We start from the raw sequence: 22322 nt of genomic DNA, 5'->3' as shown, positions 1-22322 counted from the left end.
GCAGCTTTGATTGATTTTAAATCTATTTCCCTAACATGTGAGGTGATCATGCGGGTGCGCAAACTACCAATTTAACATCCAAGTAAAGCAATGAATAAATTGCAAAATTTACCTCATAGCAACGAAAGCATCTGCGTTGTTAGATGAGAATTCACATCAACAATCCTAAATATGATTTCTAATTAACACGCAATTTCTTTTTTTTTTCACTTATTTAATGAAAATTATGCAATATACGATGCAATATTAACTATATAACCTAATTCTAATGACATGTAATTTCTAATTGAATGGACTTGGCAACAACTACTCTACGACATGCATTTCAATGAATCTAATCCTAATGATGTGCATATGACATTTTTCTTTTCTTCCTAAAAGAATGCAATCTATCCTAAAGAATAAAACTAATTTATTCTAAGACATTTTTGTATTTTTTTTATGAAATTTGAAATTAGGTAACATGTGAAAATTACCTAGCTAGATTAAGATCCAATTCAATTTATATTAGGAAAAATCTATCTAAACTTAAAATTAGTTCGAAAGTAAAATTAAACATGCAATCTTACCCTAATATGCAATAACATGCAAAAGATACCCTAATTCTGTATGACATATGCATGATGATTTTTTTTATTTTTTTACTTTTTTCCTTCGTTTTTTTTTAAATTTTTTGAAATTAATAATCGCCAAATAATTATACATGCAATTTAAACTAGTGAAACAGAAATCTAACATCCTAAATTTATGTTTTTGGTATTTTTTATTTAAGAAATTCGAAATAAATAAATTTCCTATTCTAGACATGCAAAATAACCTAAAACAAGTAATATCTTGACATGCATTTAATTTAACTCAAATATTTTTTTGGTTTTTTTCTTTACGGGAGCAATCAAATGAAGGCATCAAGAACAACACAGCAACAGATCAAGCAAGATATCATCCATGCCCATTTAATTTTGGAAATAAATTGACGAATCATATCTCGCACATGAGATCGGATTGGCCAATTTTTAAACAAAATCACGAATTTTATCTCGAGCATGAGATCGGATTGATGATTTTTCCGTGCGATTGCAGGTCGTATTTCGAGCATAAAATCGGACCGTCAATCATATGCACGTTGCAAACTTAGGAAGATTTCCTAATTTAGAAGGCTACTCGAGTTGCGAATATCATGGCATATCGGGAATTTCCATCGTGCACCAATGAATATATTAAATAAGGAAACAAAATTTTAGGAAATTAAAATAGACAAAATTTTTACCTATCCGAAATATTTACTTCCAAATTTGGTCTTCGAACAGCGGCTCGTGAATCACAATAGAGGCTCAACATGATAGCACAAGGACAGCTTGCTGTGGTAGTTGCTTCGACTAAGGAATGGTTCTGGACAGTAACTGGGAAGTCGCGGACTGCAAGATGTGAATAGCGACCATTGCTTGCTATTTGTACACTAGTCTGACTCGCGTCATGAAAGCGTGAGATGTGGCTTCGCAAGGATTGACTCGCCAAACTTCATTGATCACTGAGGTGGGGAGAAGGTGTGACGTGCATGGCCTAGACGTCGCAACGAAGTCAGCAACAACGTCAGGATAGAAGCTTCGGAGCCACAGATGCAGCTGGAGATAACAACCCAAAAGGATGAGTCTCAACACCACTCAGATCAGTGGAGGGCAACACCAGCAAAAGTCAGCGGCGTCCTTAGCAGCGCTAAATCGTGAAGTTGGTAGACCGCAATCGCGGCTACGAAGAATCACTCTCAAGGAAGAAAACCTCAACTCTCTCTCTCTCTCTCTCTCTCTCTCTCTCGTGTGTTCTCTGTGTATTGCTCCGAAGAAATTTTTTTTCTTTTCGTTCAATTCTGTGGCCTCCCCTTTTATACTGCCTACCTTGTATTGCATAAGAGGAAATTTGTATAAGAAAAAGAATCGTTGAAATTCACATTTCTCCGTTACCTCTTGCATGCGTATCCTGTGTTTCCCTCAATATTTTCCTTGCGTTACCGAATTGGAAATACCAATAAGAGTGGGCGATATTTTGTCGTCGCGTTGCTTCTCCTTCACATTCTAGCGGCACGAATTTATCTTGAATTGTGGGAAGCATAATTTGTTATTATCTTATTTCACGATTCCCACACCTCTGCACTTTGCCGAATTATTCAATTGCCCTCTTTGCTTTAAATATATTCAAGACAAACCAAATATACTGATAAAGATATGTGTGAAGAGAATTTAGTATCTCCAAATTTCATTTTTCTTCGTTATCTTCCTCGGCAGAAACATTGGTCAGCCCTTTGGATATATATTTTTTTTTGTGCCTAAGCCAATTTTTAAAGTTCATATGTGAGTGGGTTCCTTGTCCACAATATTGAATGTCCACTTCCGAATTTTGCACGAGATCCATGCAATGCAACTTTACATGGACTCATTGTTATGATAATGCTCCTAACATCCATGCAATTAACTTATATTTTTACTTAGGGGTCGCGGTTGATCCCTATTTTTTGATTTGATCAATGATTAAATAGGTTGCCAAAATTTAGGTGTCAACAATTATGATTGTGAAATATGGTACCATCCTGAAAAGGCGAATAAGGTGGCAGATGCTCTTAGTCGTAAGTCAGCTATGGATATGGCCAGTATGAGAATCACAAAATGGAATCTGTTAAAGTCAGTAGCAAACTCAGAGTTTAAATTGGAAGTAGATCGCCTTACCGGCATGCTTACTGCATTGAGGATTGAACCGGAAATTATCTAGAAAATTAAGATTTTACAAGGATCTGACCGGAAATAGTGAAAGTACGAAATGCTGTGTCTTTAGGAAAATGACCAAAATTTTAAGTCTCTAAAGATGGAGTAGTAAGATGTCAGGGATGACTCTGTGTTCCCAACAGTGAAGAAGTGAAGAGAGAAATCCTATCGTAAGCACATAGGAGTAACTATAGTATTCATCCAGGTAGTACAAAGATGTACAGGAATTTACACCAACAATATTGGTGGAATGGCATGAAGGTAGATATAACCAAGCATGTTTCCCAGTGCTTAACATGTTACCAAGGACATCAAGTGGTCACGATTCTATCTGGGTGATAGTAGATCGTTTGACTAAGTCCACCCATTTCCTGGCAGTCCGCATAGACTATCCAATGGATAAATATGCTGAGATATATGTAAGCCAGGTAGTACGCTTACATGGTGTTCCAGTGACTATCACTTCTGATCGAGACCCAAGATTTACTTTAAACTTTTCGTGAAGTCTTAAGACTGCCTATGACAGTTTGATTTTCCACTTTTGTTTTCAATGGAATAAATCATGTTTTTTATCGACGTATCTATTGTGCTATTCTCTGAGTTGATCACTCATGAAATAACTAGACTAGTTGGGGAAGTTAGTAAGAGATTTTAGTGCAATAGGCTTGAGAATTCGATCAGGAATCAACTGCTTGACCGTGTTAGTCTACAAGGGTCATTGCAACACAATCGAAAATCTATCAGAGACCGGAAATAGGCCGATTCGATAAAGATATATAATTAGGCATGGGCGATTCCATCTAATTACAACATTCTCATCGATTTGGTACCCTATGTTCATAATTGAAACCTAGAGATTTTCACGACAACCGAGAGTCGCCAATGAGTCGAAGATGTACATTGTGGCTCGATAATAATCGACTATGAGCCCATTGCACCAAAAATTCCCAAAAACTATCCAATGGTTTAGGTCGCGCTGAAACCACGTTTGATTGAATTTAACCGCATAATTCATTCTAATTTCAGAAATTGAGAACTTTCTCGTGTCACAATTAATCTCGGCAAATATTGTTGCATTTTTTCAAAGTTTATGGACGATAGGAATTGTTCGTAAAAAATACAAATGTGGCAAATTAAAAGAAAAAAAAAAGAAATGCCACTTTTTAAATAGGTTTTGGGCATTTATTATGAAACAATTGGAGAAAGAGTTATAGAAGTTTAAATGAGGATTTATCCTTATTATTTAGAGTGTGAAAATGATAAAATGGAAAAGGAAAAGTTATGGGTATAAGCTGCAGAATTCGGATGGGTGCCATCAAGCAGGATTTCATCAACATTTGCATGCCATTTGTGTGGAGATAAGGGTGCATGGAGTAGGGGACCGCTTGAAAGTGATAGGAACTCAATCTCCATGGAAAAATTCATGAGAACTAACTTCAAATTCGGATTCAGCAGCCTTACAATGGATTCCAACCTCTTTTTCATCTCATTTGGTGGAGATAACTTTGGGAAAAGTTGTGGGACATATGATGGTAATGGGTGAGCAAAATTCCATGGAAAAATAGGCTCAAAAGCTGGTGGAAATTTCAATGGTAGCTTCCAAGCATTTTCCTCCCTCTTTCCCCATTCTTTACCTGCGTGTGGACGTTCGCTAGATTTCACAGCACGTTGGCTCCTTCCACCCCTTCACGTATGCCAACTTCTTCTGCTACAATTTCCCCGCAACTTCCCCCTTTATTACTTTATTCTTTCTCTCTCTTCTTCCCCCTTTTCTCCTCTCGACGACATCACCTCCCCTCTTCTTTTCTTTTCTCCCCCTCACGCATTCTCCATTTCTACCGTAGCACCCCATCCTTCTTTCACCTCCATTTATTTGCTTTCATTTTCAATAGCTTCATCATCCACTTGGCTCACCATCATCCTCACCGTTGCACGCCATCCGCTCAAGCCAAGCGCCCTTGGCTTTGAGCTCAACTTCAACAAACCGTCGCCGTTCGAGTTGCGAGCCTTGTGATTTCGTCACCGTTGCGCCGCTGGCACAGGAAGTGTGTGGTTCTCGCATAGGTGAGTTGTTTTCCTAAATCTGGAATAGGGGTTGTGTACCTCTGTTTAGGGATTGAAATTAGTTGAGAAAGGTTTAGGTGAGATTAGAGATAGTTAATATTAGTTTAGAAATGTTAGATTGGCTATAGAAAGGTTTAGTTTAGTTAAAATAGCAAGATAAGAGCTGTAGAGGATCATTTGGCCAAGAACAGGGGATGTTCTTTAAAACTGTTTTCGGGACATGTATGATTTATTATTTTTGTAGACTCATATGTATTGCAATTTTGAAGAAATTTCCTTCTAAAAAAATGTTTTACACATCTTAAAGTATACCATATATTTTTATCATGATTTTTGGGGATTTAAAGGAAAATAATTTTCGCTTCGATATCTTTAAACAGAAACTCGAACTGCATTGGAATTTGCGACCTATAAGGATTTTATGGGTTGTTACTAGCCCTTCAGGTTTGATTTTTAAAATGAGTTCTTCACAAAAGTTGTTTTTTACATCTTCTAGTTGAACATACTTGAATTTCAGACCAAATGGACCTGTGTTGGACCTCGAACCAAGTTGATTTTGGAAAACAGAACCGCTGGAAACTGACCCGATTTTAGTGTTGGATTGAGTGAATTACTGGGCCGAATCCAGAGGGATCTGGGCCTTGGTTTTTGCATGAAAAATGTTCATTTACATATCCTTTAGCACTTGTTCAAGTTTGAGAATTTTTCAAGCTCATATGAATTGGTTTCTGGTCTTGAACCCAAAAGTACGCAATTGGGCAGTTTCTGCCAATTCTGATCAGTAGAAGTTTATAACTGTTTTGAGAGGTTTTTTACTGGAGATTTGCTTAATTGAGGTTATGAATGAAATATGCAATTGATCATTGAATTATGATGATGAGTGAATGCATTCATGACATGAGATTCTGAATGAAATATGCAATTGATCATTGAATTATGATGATGAGTGAATACATACATGACATAAGATTCCGTCACGAGCCTTTGGGCCGAACGATGCTCCTTCGGGAATGCCCCACGGCAACGGATGCCAGTCGCAGTGGAGGCTGGGACAATGCTCTTATACGGAATGCCATCTAGATGTAGACATTACCATGCTCGACCGTGTGAGACGATGCCCGGTTATTGCCGGAAGACTGTTATCTGTGCATTGGCATCATTTGTGACATATGAATGGGTGAAAGCGAGGGACCTAATTAAAAGACGGAATTGTGTGGTGTGGAATGGGACGCACCATAACGGTTTAGTCTGGTAATTGGGAGCCCGTGTACTTATGTTGGTATTTTTGTCCTTACATTATACATGTTAAAGTATTTACATGATATGTGGTCTCAATATTGTTAAGTATGTTTTGATTGACACTAATATACAGGAACATGCTAGTATTAAAAGAGTTATTAGAAATGTGACTAAATTGCATGTGGAGTGTACCCTTCTCCTACTCTAGATTTAGGGAATTAACTTATTGAGATGTGATCTCACCCTTTAGTGGGCTAAAATTTTTCAGGTCCCTAAATGGAGGAAGGCCAGGTCATGTACAATCGGTTGCGGGAAAGGAAGAGTGGGACTCTCACTATCTCCTTCCAGGTGATAACGGTTCTTCCGTCGAGAATTATGGTAGTGTAGTGAACCCCAATCTTGTAAATAGAAGCTTAGCTCGTGGGTAACCGAACAGCTTCACCTTTTTGTATCGGATCTTGGGGTGTTAAACTGGTATATATACACATAAGTACTTTGGTATTGTAGGTTTGGCTTGAAAGAAAAATATTATCCTACATTTCTATCACACTGCTTTGTTGTATGGAGATTGTCTTACGTTTCCGCATGCGTAAAATAATAAATGGGTCGGCAATAGTTCTTGGGATGTTGCAAACTTTCATCGACCATTGAGGGATGTGCATGTGTCCGGAGTTTGGGTCATGACATTGCCTTAGGGACTAAGCTCCAATTTAGTACTACTTTTCATCCTTAGATAGATGGACAAACAGAAAGAGTGATTCAGACATTAGAGGATACGTTAAGAGCTTGTGTCATTGATTTTAAAGGAAGTTGGGATGAAAAGTTACAGTTGGTAGAATTTGCCTATAACAATAGTTTCCAAAAAAGTATAGGCATGGCTCCCTATGAAGTGTTGTATGGGAGAAGATGTAGGACTTATGTCTGTTGGAATGAAGTAAGTGAAAGGAAACTGGCAGGACCTGAGTTGTGCAGGTTACTATAGAAGCTGTCGAGATCATAAGGAAAAGACTTAAGATAGCTCAAAGCCAACAAAAAGGCTATGCGGATAGACGTATAAGGCCTTTGGAGTTTAATGTGGGAGACCATGTATTCCTTAAAGTATCTTCGATGAAAGGGATATCACAATTTGGAATAAAAGGAAAGTGAAGTCCAAGATTCGTTGGACCCTTTGAGATACTCGAAATAATAAGAGATGTAGCTTATCATTTGGCGCTGCCTCCTAAATTGGGAAATTTACATGATGTGTTCCATGTGTTGATGCTGAGGAGGTATCGGCCAGATCCTGGTCACATACTCGATCATGATCCCATCAAAGTGGATGAGAAAGTGAGATACATAGAAGAGCCAATACGGGTATTAGATCGAAAAGAATAAGTTCTTCAGACGAAGAAAATTCCTCTGGTTAAGGTATTGTGGCGACATTGTAGCACCACGAACCCTTCGTAGGTTGCCACAAGCACCAATGTTACTCCTTATTACCTTTCTCCTTAGTACTTAGAAGAAGCGTCGTTATTCACAGGCATTCTCCCCCTACCATCCATGATACAAATACACACCACTAATCATCAAGATTTTATAGACAAGCCATGACACTTTATTTACATATATTTTCAAGATGGGACTTCTTTGGGACGGTACATCAAATAGGAAAAGCTAGGACTCAGCCATGTCCAGCCTAAAACCCCAAAAAGAACCCTCGACCCTCTACATCACACGTGCACAACCCCCATCATAAGTGTCGGCTAACTATCCCAGAAAAAAACACAGTTCCTACTCGTCACGCACGGGCCTCACACCCAATCCGGTGCGTCAGGCGGTGGCGGTGGCAGCATCCCTCTCATCACCCCGTTGTGACGAACGTGGACGGAGACGAACTCCAAGACATTCGAGCTCCCAGCTAGGCCTATGTCGTACATGAAAAAACAACGCACACGAATATATGTCAATCCAGGCACAGAAGGACAGCTGAACTCCTCGCACTCTACCTCGATGTCGGATGGTAAATCGTAAAATGCGCCCCGCGCAACGGCAGGAAGTGGCATGCTGCTAATTTGAAATGTTGGTCCCCAAAAGGGGTGAATACAACCACTCAGCAGGTAAAGGAATCCAATAACCACTCAATGCATCATACAAATCATACATGCATTCCAGGCATTACTTACCTTGAAGCCATGCGCATACTAATCATGCATCATCACCACAATCATAACACATACATGTGTATCATCATGTCATACTCATATCATCGTTATCATGCCATTATTATATCACACACATGTCATCATCACCATATACATGACATCATTATACCGTACACATGTCATCATCATCATGGCATCATCACATCACACATGTCATCATCATCATATACATGACATCATTATACCGTACACATGTCATCATCATCATGGCATCATCACATCACATCACACATCATCATCATGCATATCGTCATGCATTATCATCATGCCATATCATCATCATCATCATACATATCATCATGCCATGTCATATATCATCATCATCATCATCATCATGCATATCATTATGCATATCATCATGCCATGGGTGAATTTTCCACTTTTAACTTTCAATTTGATCACCATATCGCCCATTCCTTGGATCATCAATTTCATCATCCCCTTGGGCAAAGACCTCTGAGGCTTCCGGCATTCAGCCATTTCAGGCCACCGGGCATTCGGCCCCCCACATTCCGGGCATCTCGCATCCCAACTGGCATCACGAGGCATTCCCCTCGGGCAAAGACCTCCGACAGGGCTTCCGGCATTTACACTCCCTAGCCGGGCATTCCGTACCCCAATCCTGGCATCGCGAGGCATTCCTTTCAGGCAAAGACCTCCGACAAGGCTTCCGGCATTTACACTCCCTGGCCGGGCATCCCGCACCCCAATCCTGGCATCGCGAGGCATTCCTTTCGGGCAAAGACCTCCGACTCATCCGGCCTTGTATCTCAATACAATCCGGGCATCATCATCCACCACAACCATCTCCTCATTTATTATTATCCATGTTTACCAATTTCGGTCTTAATTTAGCATGGCATATGATGTGACATCAAACAAGTTATATTCGGCATGGAATTCACACATGCATTTTCAATTCAATGTCATGCATACATCAAGACCTCATCATACATACTACATGGTATAATTATTTATGAAATAAAATTTAATGGAATTTATGGTCAATAAAATAATCCATTTTTTTCATGCCCTTTTTCATTTATTTAAAATTCCAGCTTTTATCATTTTCCAAAAATATTAAATTTAATATCTATAAATTCCCAAAAATTATAAAAATTAAGGCAAGTGATAAACAAGGCAATAGAATGATGATTTCATGTAAAATACATGGCCAAATAAAATTTCACATCATTCCATAAATCACACACAACAGCACATCATTTTCGGATGAAATCAGAATGCACAGTTTCCGAAGAAATTCGATTAAAATATTCATACGACCTCCAAAAATTACGAAATTTTACCGAGTCATGGCCAAGACATTTTTGTACATCTTTCATGAAGACTTCCACGTCAGATTCTTTTTAGATTATTTTCTCCAGTCTCACGAAGCTTCTGGATCCATTACCGCATCGTCCAGTACATACTTCTCCAAAATACTGAGTTTTCACCTACCTATTCTCTTTCGTTTCCTCTGAAATTTTGATATGTTATATATCAAGTTGTCCTCTACAAGTTTCATGCAGAGAGCTAAGTCAAATAACCAGAGTATAGTCATCATTTTAGTCCATGAATTCTCGGGTGTCCCGAAATACATCTCCTGAATTACCGTCTTCAAGATCTAGTCGATTTACTAGGCTCTACTTGTTCGTTTCACTTCAAATTTGAGTATGTTGTATTTTAAGATGTCCCCTACAACTCTCATGAAGATATTGAAGAAATATTCTTAGCACAAATCAACATGGAACCACAAATCCAACAAAAGGTCAGTGAAATCTTTCCAGATCTGAGGTCTCCGTAGGATGAGAGTTTAACCCCAGAAATCTCCATAATTTTCCACGAAATTTCAGTATGTTATATTTTAAGATGTTAGCTACAACTTTCATTAAGAAATCGAAGCCAAAATCGGACTCTAAACATGCATGCAAGCTCAGACAACCTTCTGACTCAAACTGTTCAAGCGAAAACAGCCATACCACCCAAGAACAATCCATCCATACTTCGGTTTTTCCTCACCAAATCACCCAAACTCGACACTATATCAACCATACATGCAAAAACACACATGCAAGAGCAGCTAGAGGACTCCCACCTGCCTCTAGACCACACGAACAGCGGTACACGGCGGCGAACACGGCGGACGGACAGCGGCGACTCCTCCTTGTCTCCTCCTCCCTCTCAGCCGCTCTCCCTCTCTCTCGCACGATCTCCCTCTCTCTCTCTCTCTCTCTCTCTCTCTCTCTCTCTCTCTCTCTCTCTCTCGGCTGAATGAAGCAACCGGCCACTCCTCTCTCTCTCTTCCCTTTTATCCCCCCTAATCCTTATCATTGATAATCATTGCTTGCCTTCAAATTAGCCAATGCATGGCATCCTCCTTTGTGCTACTTGTCCTATTGCATGCATAATGGGCTTTGAATTTGGGCTTGGGCTTGGGCCTCCTTTGTGGCCGGTCGACCACTCCTTCTTGGGCCTCCATGGGCCGGTTAGCTTGGCCCACTAAAGCTTAGGCCAATGGGCCTAAGGCCCAACCTAAAAATTGACTTTTTCCCTCTTTTTTTTTTTTTTGAATTTCTTCTATAAATATTTTTCAATTTTAATGTTCAACATGCCCAAAGTCTTGTGACATTTTGTTTATTGAAATTTAATTTATAAAGTGCATGGCCAAGCATAGATTATTATCATTAATCTATCAAATTTAAATTCTCACAAGCACATGCACAAATCATCTAATCTTAAAAAGACTAATGGCTAAAGCATAAGCCATAGGAAATTTTATTACCTAATTAGAGACTTTAACACACCTTATAATTTGACTTTGAATTTTGGGATGCCACAATTCTCCCCTCCTTAGAGAATTTTGTCCTCGAAATTAGACACCACTCGTGCCTTCTTGAAATAAGTAAGGGTACTTTTCCTTCATCTGATCCTCACTTTCCCATGTGGCTTCCTCCATATCATGATGTTGCCATAATACCTTAACCAGAGGAATCTTCTTAGTCCTAAGAATTTGCTCCTTTCGATCCAATATCTGCATAGGCTCTTCAATGTACCTTACTTTCTCATCCACTATGATGGCTTCATGATCGAGTATGTGACCAGGATCCAGCTGGTACTTTCTCAACATCGATACATGAAACACATCGTGCAGATTTTCTAACTTAGGAGGTAGCGCTAAACGATAAGCTACATCCCCTATCCTCTTGAGTATTTCAAAAGGTCCAACAAATCTAAGGCTTAACTTACCCTTCATCCCGAATCGAGATATCCCTTTCATTGGAGATATCTTAAGGAATACATGGTCTCCTACACTAAATTCCAAAGGCCTTCTACGCCTATCTGCGTAGCCTTTCTATCTACTCTGAGCTATTTTAAGCCTTTCCCTGATAATTTCAACAGCCTCAGTGGTAACTTGTACCATTTCAGGTCCTGTCAATTTCCTCTCACCTACTTCGCTCCAACAGATAGGAGTCCTACATCTCCTTTCATATAATGCCTCATAGGGAGCCATGCCTATACTCTTCTGAAAACTATTATTATAGGCAAACTCTACCAAATGCAATCTTTCATCCCAATTTCCTTTGAAATCGATTACACAAGCTCTTAACATATCCTCTAATATCTCGGATCACTCTTTCGATTGACCATCTGTCTGGGGATGAAAAGCAGTACTAAACTGGAGCTTAGTCCCCAATGCAACTTGAAGACTTCGCCAAAAGTTCGAAATAAACCTCGAATCTCGATCTGAAGTAATGGTCACGGAACACCATGTAAGCGTACCACTTGACTTACATACATGTCCGCATACTTATCCATTGAGTAGTCCATGCGAATCGCTAAGAAATGAGCCGACTTAGTCAAACGATCCGCTATAACCCAAATTGAGTCATGACTGCTTGACGTCATTGGCAATCCTTGCACAAAGTCCATCGTTATATGTTCCCATTTCCATTCTGGAATGTCTAATGGTCTCAAGAGTCCTGCGGGTTTACGATGTTCCGCTTTCACTTGCTAGCATGTCAAACATTGAGAAACGTACTTAGCCGTATCTGCCTTCATACCATTCCACCAAAATTGCTGACGCAAATTTCTATACATCTTTGTACTACCTGGGTGGATACTATAATTACTCTTATGTGCCTTCAACAGAATTTCCTTCTTTAACTCTTCATTGTCGGGAACACAAAGTCGTCCTTGACATCTCACTATTCCATCATCAGAGATTTGAAATTCCGATCTTTTTCCTAAAGATACAGCATCTTTCACTTTCAAAATCTCTAGGTCAGATTTTTGCAGGATTTTAATTTTCTGGGTAATCTCCGACTCAATCTTTAATGCACTAAGCATACCAGTATGACAATCCATTTCCAATTTAATTTTTGAGTCTGCTACAAACTTTAACAATTCCCATTCTGCCATCCTCAAACTAGCCATTTCCATAGCCGACTTACGACTAAGAGCATCCGCTACTCTATTCGTTTTCCTTGGATGATATCTTATCTCACAATCATAGTCCTTCAACAACTCCATCCACCTCCTTTGTCTCATGTTCAACTCCTTTTGTGAGAACAGATACTTCAAACTCTTGTGATCCGTATAAATCTCAAACTTCTCCCCATACAAATAGTGTCTCCATATCTTCAAGGCAAACACTATAGCTGCTAGTTCTAAATCATGCGTCGGGTAATTCAGCTCATGGGGTTTCAATTGTCCGGATGCATAGGCTACAACTTTGCCATGCCTGCATCAACACACATCCTAGTCCTTTGTGAGATGCATCACTATACACCGTGAAACCATCGAGTCCAAAAGTAGATACGGTAATTGGAGCTGAAGTCAATTTCCTTTTGAGCTCCTAGAAACTTCTTTCACATTCCCCATTCCATTCAAATTTTACATTCTTTCGGGTTAACTTAGTTAAAGGTCAGCCTTGAAAATCCTTCAATGAATCTCCTATAATAACCAGCTAGTCCTAAGAAACTTCGTATTTCGGTGGGTGTCGTTGGTCTCGGCCAATTCACTACCATTTCAACTTTTGCCAGGTCTACTGCAATTCCTTCTCCTAACACCACATGTCCTAAAAATATTATCTGGTCCAGCCAAAACTCACACTTACTAAACTTATCATACAACTTATGCTCTCTCAGGGTCTGCAAAACTATCCTCAAATGTTGCTCATGCTCTTTAGACCCTTTTGAATATACCAGAATATCATCAATAAAAACAATCACAAACTGGTCTAAGTAAGGCTGAAATACTCTATTCATCAGATCCATAAATGCAGCCGGCGCGTTAGTCAATCCAAATGGCATAACAAGGAACTCGTAGTGTCCATAACGAGTCCTGAACGCAGTCTTAGGAATGTCCTCCTTCTTAATCCTCAACGATGGTATCCCGACCTTAAGTCAATCTTAGAGAAGACCGAACTTCCCGGAGTTGGTCAAACAAGTCATCAATTCTAGGCAAAGGATACTTATTCTTAATGGTCACCTGGTTCTGCCTATAGTCAATGCACAAGCGCATCGATCCATCTTTCTTTTTCACAAACAAGACCGGTGCACCCCAAGGTGAAGCACTTGGTCTAATGAATCCTTTGTCAAGCAACTCATGCAGTTGTACTTTCAACTCCTTCAATTCAACTAAGGCCATCCTATATGGGGCTTTTGATATTGGTCTTGTTCCGTGCATTAATTCAATTTCAAATTCCCGCCGGGCAAAGAATCCAGGCAATTCCTCGGGAACACATCTTGAAATTCGTTAACTACACGAACTTCCTCAAGTTTAGGCTCCTCCCTTGCATAATCTCTAACTATGGCTAGGTACACTTGACATCCTTTGTCAAGTAACTTACAGGCTTCTACCGCCGAAATAAGTGTTACAGGAAGATGGGTCTGACATCCTAAAAATTCACAACTAGACTGATCAGGTAAAATGAATTGAATCACTCTTCTATAACAATTGCTTTCTAATGTCAGTCCTCAGCCCTTTTAGGAATCTCTTAGCCTTCTCCTCCTGATCCTCAATCAATCTAGGAGCATATCTAGACAATTCAAAAAATCTAGCCTCATGCTGATCTACCGTCAACCCCTTTTGTTCTAGCTGAACAAATTCAGTAATCTTCCTATCCTTAGCACAATCAGAAAAATGCTTCCTATTAAAAGCTCTAACAAACTCCTCCCTGGGATTCACATCAATATCGGTGGAAAGATTATGTCCTTCAAAGCTCTCCACCAAAACTTCGCATTTCCCTCCAACTGGTACTCTGCTAAAACTATTTTCTCAAAGATCGCAGTGCAGTCCAAACCGGAAAATTCGTTCCATCCCATCAATCCATTGCTCCGCCTCCTCGGGACTTCCCATTCCATTGAACTTATGTGGCTTCAACTTCAGAAATTGCCCCACCAGTCCTTGAGTACGGCGTTCTACTCCGGGCTGTTGCTGCGCTTGCCTTTCCATCAGATTTCCAATATTGGCTAATGTCTATAGGATGTCTTCCATTCGGGGTTCAACCCTTGCAGCAAAGGCTTCAGTCCTCGATGGATGAGCACTTCCAGCTCGCACCATATATTTTCAAGATGGGACTTCTTTGGGTCGGTACATCAAAAAGGAAAAGCTAGGACTCAGCCATGTCCAGCCTAAAACCCCAAAAAGAACCCTCGACCCTCTACATCACACGTGCACAACCCCCATCCTAAGTGTTGGCTAACTATCCTAGAAAAAAACACAGCTCCTACTCGTCACGCACGGGCCTCACACCCAATCCGGTGCGTCAGGCGGTGGCGGTGGCAACATCCCTCTCATCACCCCGTCGCGACGAACGTGGACGGAGACGAACTCCTGGACAATCAGGCCCCCAGCTAGGCCTATGTCGTACATGACAAAACAGCGCACACGAATATATGTCAATCCAGGCACAGAAGGACAGCTGAACTCCTCGTACTCTACCTCGACGTCGGATGGTAAACCGTAAAATGCGCCCCGCGCAACGGCAGGAAGCGGCATGCTGCTAATCTGAAATGTTGGTCCCCAAAAGAGGTGAGTACAACCACTCAACGGGTAAATGAATCCAATAACCACTCAATGCATCATACAAATCATACATGCATTCCAGGCATTACTTACCTTGAAGCCATGCGCATACTAATCATGCATCATCACCACAATCACAACACATACATGTGTATCATCATGTCATACTCATATCATCGTTACCATGCCATTATTATATCTCACACATGTCATCATCACCATATACATGACATCATTATACCGTACACATGTCATCATCATCATGGCATCATCAAATCACACATGTCATCATCATCATGGCATCATCAAATCACACATGTCATCATCATCATATACATGACATCATTATATGTCAATCCAGGCACAGAAGGACAGCTCAACTCCTCGCACTCTACCTCAACGTCGGATGGTAAACCGTAAAATGCGCCCCGCGCAACGGTAGGAAGCGGCATGCTGCTAATCTGAAATGTTGGTCCCCAAAAGGGGTGAGTACAACCACTCAGTAGGTAAAGGAATCCAATAACAACTCAATGCATCATACAAATCATACATGCATTCCAAGTATTACTTACTTTGAAGCCATGCGCATACTAATCATGCATCATTACCACAATCATAACACATACATGTGTATCATCATGTCATACTCATATCATTGTCACCATGCCATTATTATATCACACACATGTCATCATCACCATATACATGACATCATTATACCATACACATGTCATCATCATCATGGCATCATCACATCACACATGTCATCATCATCATATACAAGACATCATTATACCGTACACATGTCATCATCATCATGGCATCATCACATCACATCACACATCATCATCATGCATATCGTCATGCATTATCATCATGCCATATCATCATCATCATCATACATATAATCATGCCATGTCATATATCATCATCATCATCATCATGCATATCATTATGCATATCATCATGCCATATCATCATCATCATCATGCATATCATCATGCCATGTCATATATCATCATCATCATCATCATCATCATCATCATCATCATGTATATCATTATGCATATCATCATGCCATATCATCATCATCATCATCATACATATTATCATGCCATGTCATATATCATCATCATCATCATCATTATGCATATCATCATGCCATAGGTGAATTTTCCACTTTTAACTTTCAATTTGATCACCACATCACCCATTCCTCGGATCATCAATTTCATCATCCCCTCGAGCAAAGACCTCCGAGGCTTCCGGCATTCAGCCATTTCAGGCCACCGGGCATCCGGCCCCCCACATTCCGGGCATCTCGCATCCCAACTAGCATCACGAGGCATTCCCCTCGAGCAAAGACCTCCGACAGGGCTTCCGGCATTTACACTCCCTGGCCAGGCATTCCGCACCCCAATCCTGGCATCGCGAGGCATTCCTTTTGGCAAAGACGTCCGACAAGGCTTCCGGCATTTACACTCCCTGGTCGAGCATCCCGCACCCCAATCCTAGCATTGCGAGACATTCCTTTTGGGCAAAGACCTCCGACTCATCCGGCCTTGTATCTCAATACAATCCGGGCATCATCATCCACCACAACCATCTCCTCATTTAACATTATCCATGTTTACCAATTTCGGTCTTAATTTAGCATGGCATATGATGTGACATCAAACAAGTTATATTCGGCATGGAATTCACACATGCATTTTCAATTCAATGTCATGCATACATCAAGACCTCATCATACATACTACATGGTATAATTATTTATGAAATAAAATTTAATGGAATTTATGGTCAATAAAATAATCCATTTTTTTCATGCCCTTTTTCATTTATTTAAAATTCCAGCTTTTATCATTTTCCAAAAATATTAAATTTAATATCTATAAATTCCCAAAAATTATAAAAATTAAGGCAAGTGATAAACAAGGCAATAGAATGATGATTTCATGTAAAATACATGGCCAAATAAAATTTCACATCATTCCATAAATCACACAAAACAACATATCATTTTCGGATGAAATCAGAATGCACAGTTTCCGAAGAAATTCGATTAAAATATATATACGACCTCCAAAAATTACGAAATTTTACCGAGTGATAGCCAAGACATTTTCGTACATCTTTCCTGAAGACTTCCAAGTCAGATTCTTTTTAGATTATTTTCTACAGTCTCACGAAACTTCTGGATCCATTACCGCATCGTCCAGTACATACTTCTCCGAAATACTGAGTTTTCACCTACCTATTCTCTTTCGTTTCCTCTGAAATTTGGATATGTTATACATCAAGACTTCCTATACAAGTTTCATGAAGAGATATAAGTCAAATAACCAGAGTATAGTCGTCATTTTAGTCCATGAAGTCTCGGGTGTCCCGAAATACATCTCCAGAATTACCGTCTTCAAGATCTAGTCGATTTACTAGGCTATACTTGTTAATTTCACTTCAAATTTGAGTATGTTGTATTTTAAGATGTCCCCTACAACTTTCATGAAGAGATTGAAGAAATATTCTTAGCACAAATCAACATGGAACCACAAATCCAACAAAAGGTCAGTGAAATCTTTCCAGATCTGATGTCTCCGTAGGATGAGAGTTTAACCCCAGAAATCTCCATAATTTTCCACAAAATTTCAGTATGTTATATTTTAAGATGTTAGCTACAACTTTCATTAAGAAATCGAAGCCAAAATCGGACTCTAAACATGCATGCAAGCTCAGACAACCTTCTGACTCAAACTGTTCAAGCGAAAACAGCCATACCACCCAAGAACAATCCATCCATACTTCGGTTTTTCCTCACCAAATCACCCAAACTCGACACTATATCAACCATACATGCAACAAACACACATGCAAGAGCAGCTAGAGGACTCCCACCTGCCTCTAGACCACACGAACAGCGGTACACAGCGGCGAACACGGCGGACGGACGGTGGCGACTCCTCCTTGGCTCCTCCTCCCTCTCGGCCGCTCTCCCTCTCTCCCTCTCTCTCTCTCTCTCTCTCTCTCTCTCTCTCTCTCTCTCTCTCTCTCTTGGCTGAATGAAGCAACCAGCCACTCCTCTCTCTCTCTTCCCTTTTATCCCCCCTAATCCTCATCATTGATAATCATTGCTTGCCTTCAAATTAGCCAATGCATGGCATCCTCCTTTGTGCCACTTGTCCTATTGCATGCATAATGGGCTTTGAATTTGGGCTTGGGCTTGGACCTCCTTTGTGGCCGGTCGACCACTCCTTCTTGGGCCTCCATGGGCCGGTTAGCTTGGCCCACTAAAGCTTAGGCCAATGGGCCTAAGGCCCAACCTAAAAATTGACTTTTTCCCTCTTTTTTTTTTGAATTTCTTCTATAAATATTTTTCAATTTTAATTTTCAACATGCCCAAAGTCTTGTGACATTTTGTTTATTGAAATTTAATTTATAAAGTGCATGGCCAAGCATAGATTATTATCATTAATCTATCAAATTTAAATTCTCACAAGCACATGCACAAATCATCTAATCTTAAAAAGACTAATGGCTAAAGCATAAGCCATAGGAAATTTTATTACCTAATTAGAGACTTTAACACACCTTATAATTTGACTTTGAATTTTGGGATGCCACAGACATCATTATATGGAAGAGGCTACATGGGAAAGTGAAAAAGAAATGAAGGAAAAGTACCCTCTTTTGTTTTATGAGATGTAAGTAACGTCCAATTTCGAGGACGAAATTCTCTAAGGAGGGGAGAATTGTGGCATCCGAGAATCTTGACGACCCTCAATTATGCGACGGCTGTGAGTAATCGACGGGAGTATCATCGGTACCACTTTTGGCCTAGTTTCATCACCACTCGATGACCCGAAATATTTACTTTTGAAGAAAAAGAAATTTCGTCTTTGAATGGCTATATGGACAATTGCACCAACGGCCACATTATTTTATCTCTTGGACCAAACCTCCTATGTACATTGTCGCAACCCCATGCAGCCTTGCCGATTTCTTTCTCCATGCAAGGGTTTCAATCATGTACTCGTACATGAAGCAAATCGATTATGGGAATATTAATTGATTTTTATGGAATCCAGAATGCCTTATGTACATAAATTATGGGCTTATTTTTTTTAGATTATGGGCCATTTAATTTGGACCTTTGGCCACAAATTTTCGGGCCCAAGTAGGCCCAAGAAGCCTCCAAGGTTGTCGACCAAAATAAAAGGGGGCGGGAACTGGATAGAGGAGGCCACGCCACCCTCCACTTGTCCTTTCCTTGAAGCCATTTGTCACCTGCATGCAAAATTTAATTAGTTAACTAATGAATGAAAAAAAAAAAAGGGAATTTGGAACTAAGGAGAGAGAGAGAGAGAGAGAGAGAGAAACCGAGAGTTTAAGCGAGCAGTCCGAGCGAGAGAGAAAGAGAGTTCGAGTGAGAGAGCAGGTCGCGAGTGTGAGCCGTGAGGAAGGAAGAGGAGGATCGCCTTCCGCCGTGTCTGAGCTGCCGCCATCGACGCCGCCGATCCCCGTCGCCGATTGAGCTGCGTTCGAAGTCCCAAGTTTCTGTTTTGTTTGCCAATCAAGCTAGGAGTTGAGGCAAGTGAAAGTTCATTGATCTATGTGTTGCATGCTGCAATTTTCTGGTGAAATGCTAGTAGATGTGAGAAAATGCAGAATAGGAAGCTGCATGGAGTTTTTGGCTGATAAAGATGAAGATTTAATGCTGAAATGTGGAGGATTGAATGTGATGTTGCTGTTTTGTGTTGGATTGCACTAAACGAGTAATAGATTGAAGCTACCAGTCATTACATGTAGTATTAGGGTCTTGCATGTTCGAAAATTGAGTGTGAGATGGCTGTGTCGATCGAGCAAGGTGAGGAAGTGGTTGCCGAGTGGAAAGATGTGGTATATGTTGTGGTGAGTGAGCTTAGGGATGAATATATGTTTTGAGCCGAGCCGTGGAAGGTTTCTCTGTCAATAAGAACTCGCCAAAAGTGTTCTTAGATGCTATGGAAGAGACTTGAAGTGTTGAAAAGGAGATTGGTAGAGAAACAAATGGTTGGACTGAGCTAGAAATGAAGAAAACCATATACGAAGATTCTGTTTTAGAGGAATATGGATAGAAAGTCTTGTTATTGGCGTCGCTTTGATTTATAATGATGAAAATAAGGAAAGGAACCATTTTATTTAAATATTACACCAATTAGATGGAGTTGGGCATCTAGCTATAGCCATAGGAATGTAAATTATGAAGGTAGAAGCGAACCTATTGAAAACAGTGAACTGTTTCGTAGAGAATAGCTTGACCCGTGATGATTCCGTGAATTTTCTGTAATTTTATAGATAGAATTGGAATTTTAACCCACAATGAAAGTTTTAGGAAACATTCTTAGAAATAACATATCAAAATTTGAGAAAAAACGGACAAGATTTAGTTGGTGAAATGAATTTTCTTCTGTAGGTACCGAATCTAAAAGTTACTGTAGAATTTTGAAGGAAACAGAAAACTATTACTCTTTATACACAACGAATTTGACTTAGTGTCCTTCACGAAATTTCTTTCTTTTGGTCTCATATATAACACATCAAAATTTCAGAATTTTCTGAGTTCATTTAGGGGTTACTCTGAAATTATTACTAAAACTGCGCATTGTGATGTTTGAGCCGCTTTGTTCCGATTTTGTTCAATTTGTCCCAAAGGTGAATGCATTTTAAATTTCTATTTGACATGATGATACTGGCATTGGAATATTATGCAATCTTGAGATTTGATGAGGGATTCTTGGGACATCTTGTCATTGCATTTGAAAGTATTTTTGGAAATTAAAATGTTAATTGTTGCCATTGGACCCCGGGGTCAACGATGCCCCGGGAGTCAGGATGCCCAAAGGATCGAATGAGTTGATGCCTTGTGGATGCTTGGTGGCCCTAAGTGGCTGAATGCCGGAGGTCTTTCATCGGGAGCTTCGGGATGCCCGGTTGTATGCTAGTCGGTACGTAAATCCGGAGGGCCGGGGTAACCATTCTCATGGTGAGCCTCAGAGGGTTTTCCTCGTGATGCCAAGTGGGGTACAAGATGCCTAGAGCCGTGATATGCTCCAGATGCCCGGTGGCCCTAAGTGGCTGAATGTCGGAGGCTTTCGTGATGCCAGGGTGGATGCGAATGCCTGGAGGGACGCAAACATTGGTCCTTCGGGGGATGAAACCTTTTGAATGATAAAATGAATGATTCTACTATATGTGTGTTGGTCTGGTTATAGGACTAAGTTGTATGGCATGGAATGGGACATGTCATTACAGTTTGGCCCTATGATCGAGACTTGTGTAACTAGACATGATGTATTTTGATCCATTGAAACTGCATTTGCCATTGCGTTGAAGAATTTCATGATTTTGATGCATGCTTATTCTTTTACTTGTTTTTGTCTATCTTGCATGAATCTGGATATTGATGGTAATGCTTGATATAGTTTGATGAATCTTTTCCTACTGAGTGGCTGTACTCACCTCGTGTGGGGACTAACATTTCAAATTAAAAGATGCCTCTACTGCCTGTCACATGTGGTACTTTTTACGGTGTCCTAGTCGATGTTGAGTGCATGTGTTCAGAGCACACTCATGTAGGGATTCGAGGATTGGTTTTCATCCGAGTACGGGTTCTAGTCATGTATGACGTCGGTTTACCTAATGGCCCCACGGTTTAGGAGTTTCTGTCGGTGCACGTTCGTCATGATGGGATCATGCTAGGGATGCTGCTGCTGCCGCCAACCGATGGACCGGGTTGGGTGTGATCGTGTGTGACAGGTAGCAAATGAAACTTTTTGGACTGCCAACACTACCTGATAGACTTTTGTATAGGACTGAATGGAAAGGAAAGCCATCTGAAGGTCGAGTTATCTTTTGAGTATGTAGCCGGGTATAGAAAACCACGGGAAATTTTGGTATACCGACTTATGATGTCTATCAAGCTTATGTAAATACAAGTGCTCGGCTTTATCTTATAAAACTATCTAGTGGGTGTGTATTATTTCAAAACTTTTTGAGA

The sequence above is a fragment of the Eucalyptus grandis genome, chromosome 8 (genome assembly GCF_016545825.1).
Source record: "Eucalyptus grandis isolate ANBG69807.140 chromosome 8, ASM1654582v1, whole genome shotgun sequence".
Lineage (NCBI taxonomy): Eukaryota > Viridiplantae > Streptophyta > Magnoliopsida > Myrtales > Myrtaceae > Eucalyptus > Eucalyptus grandis.
Note: the sequence above shows the minus strand (reverse complement) of the source record.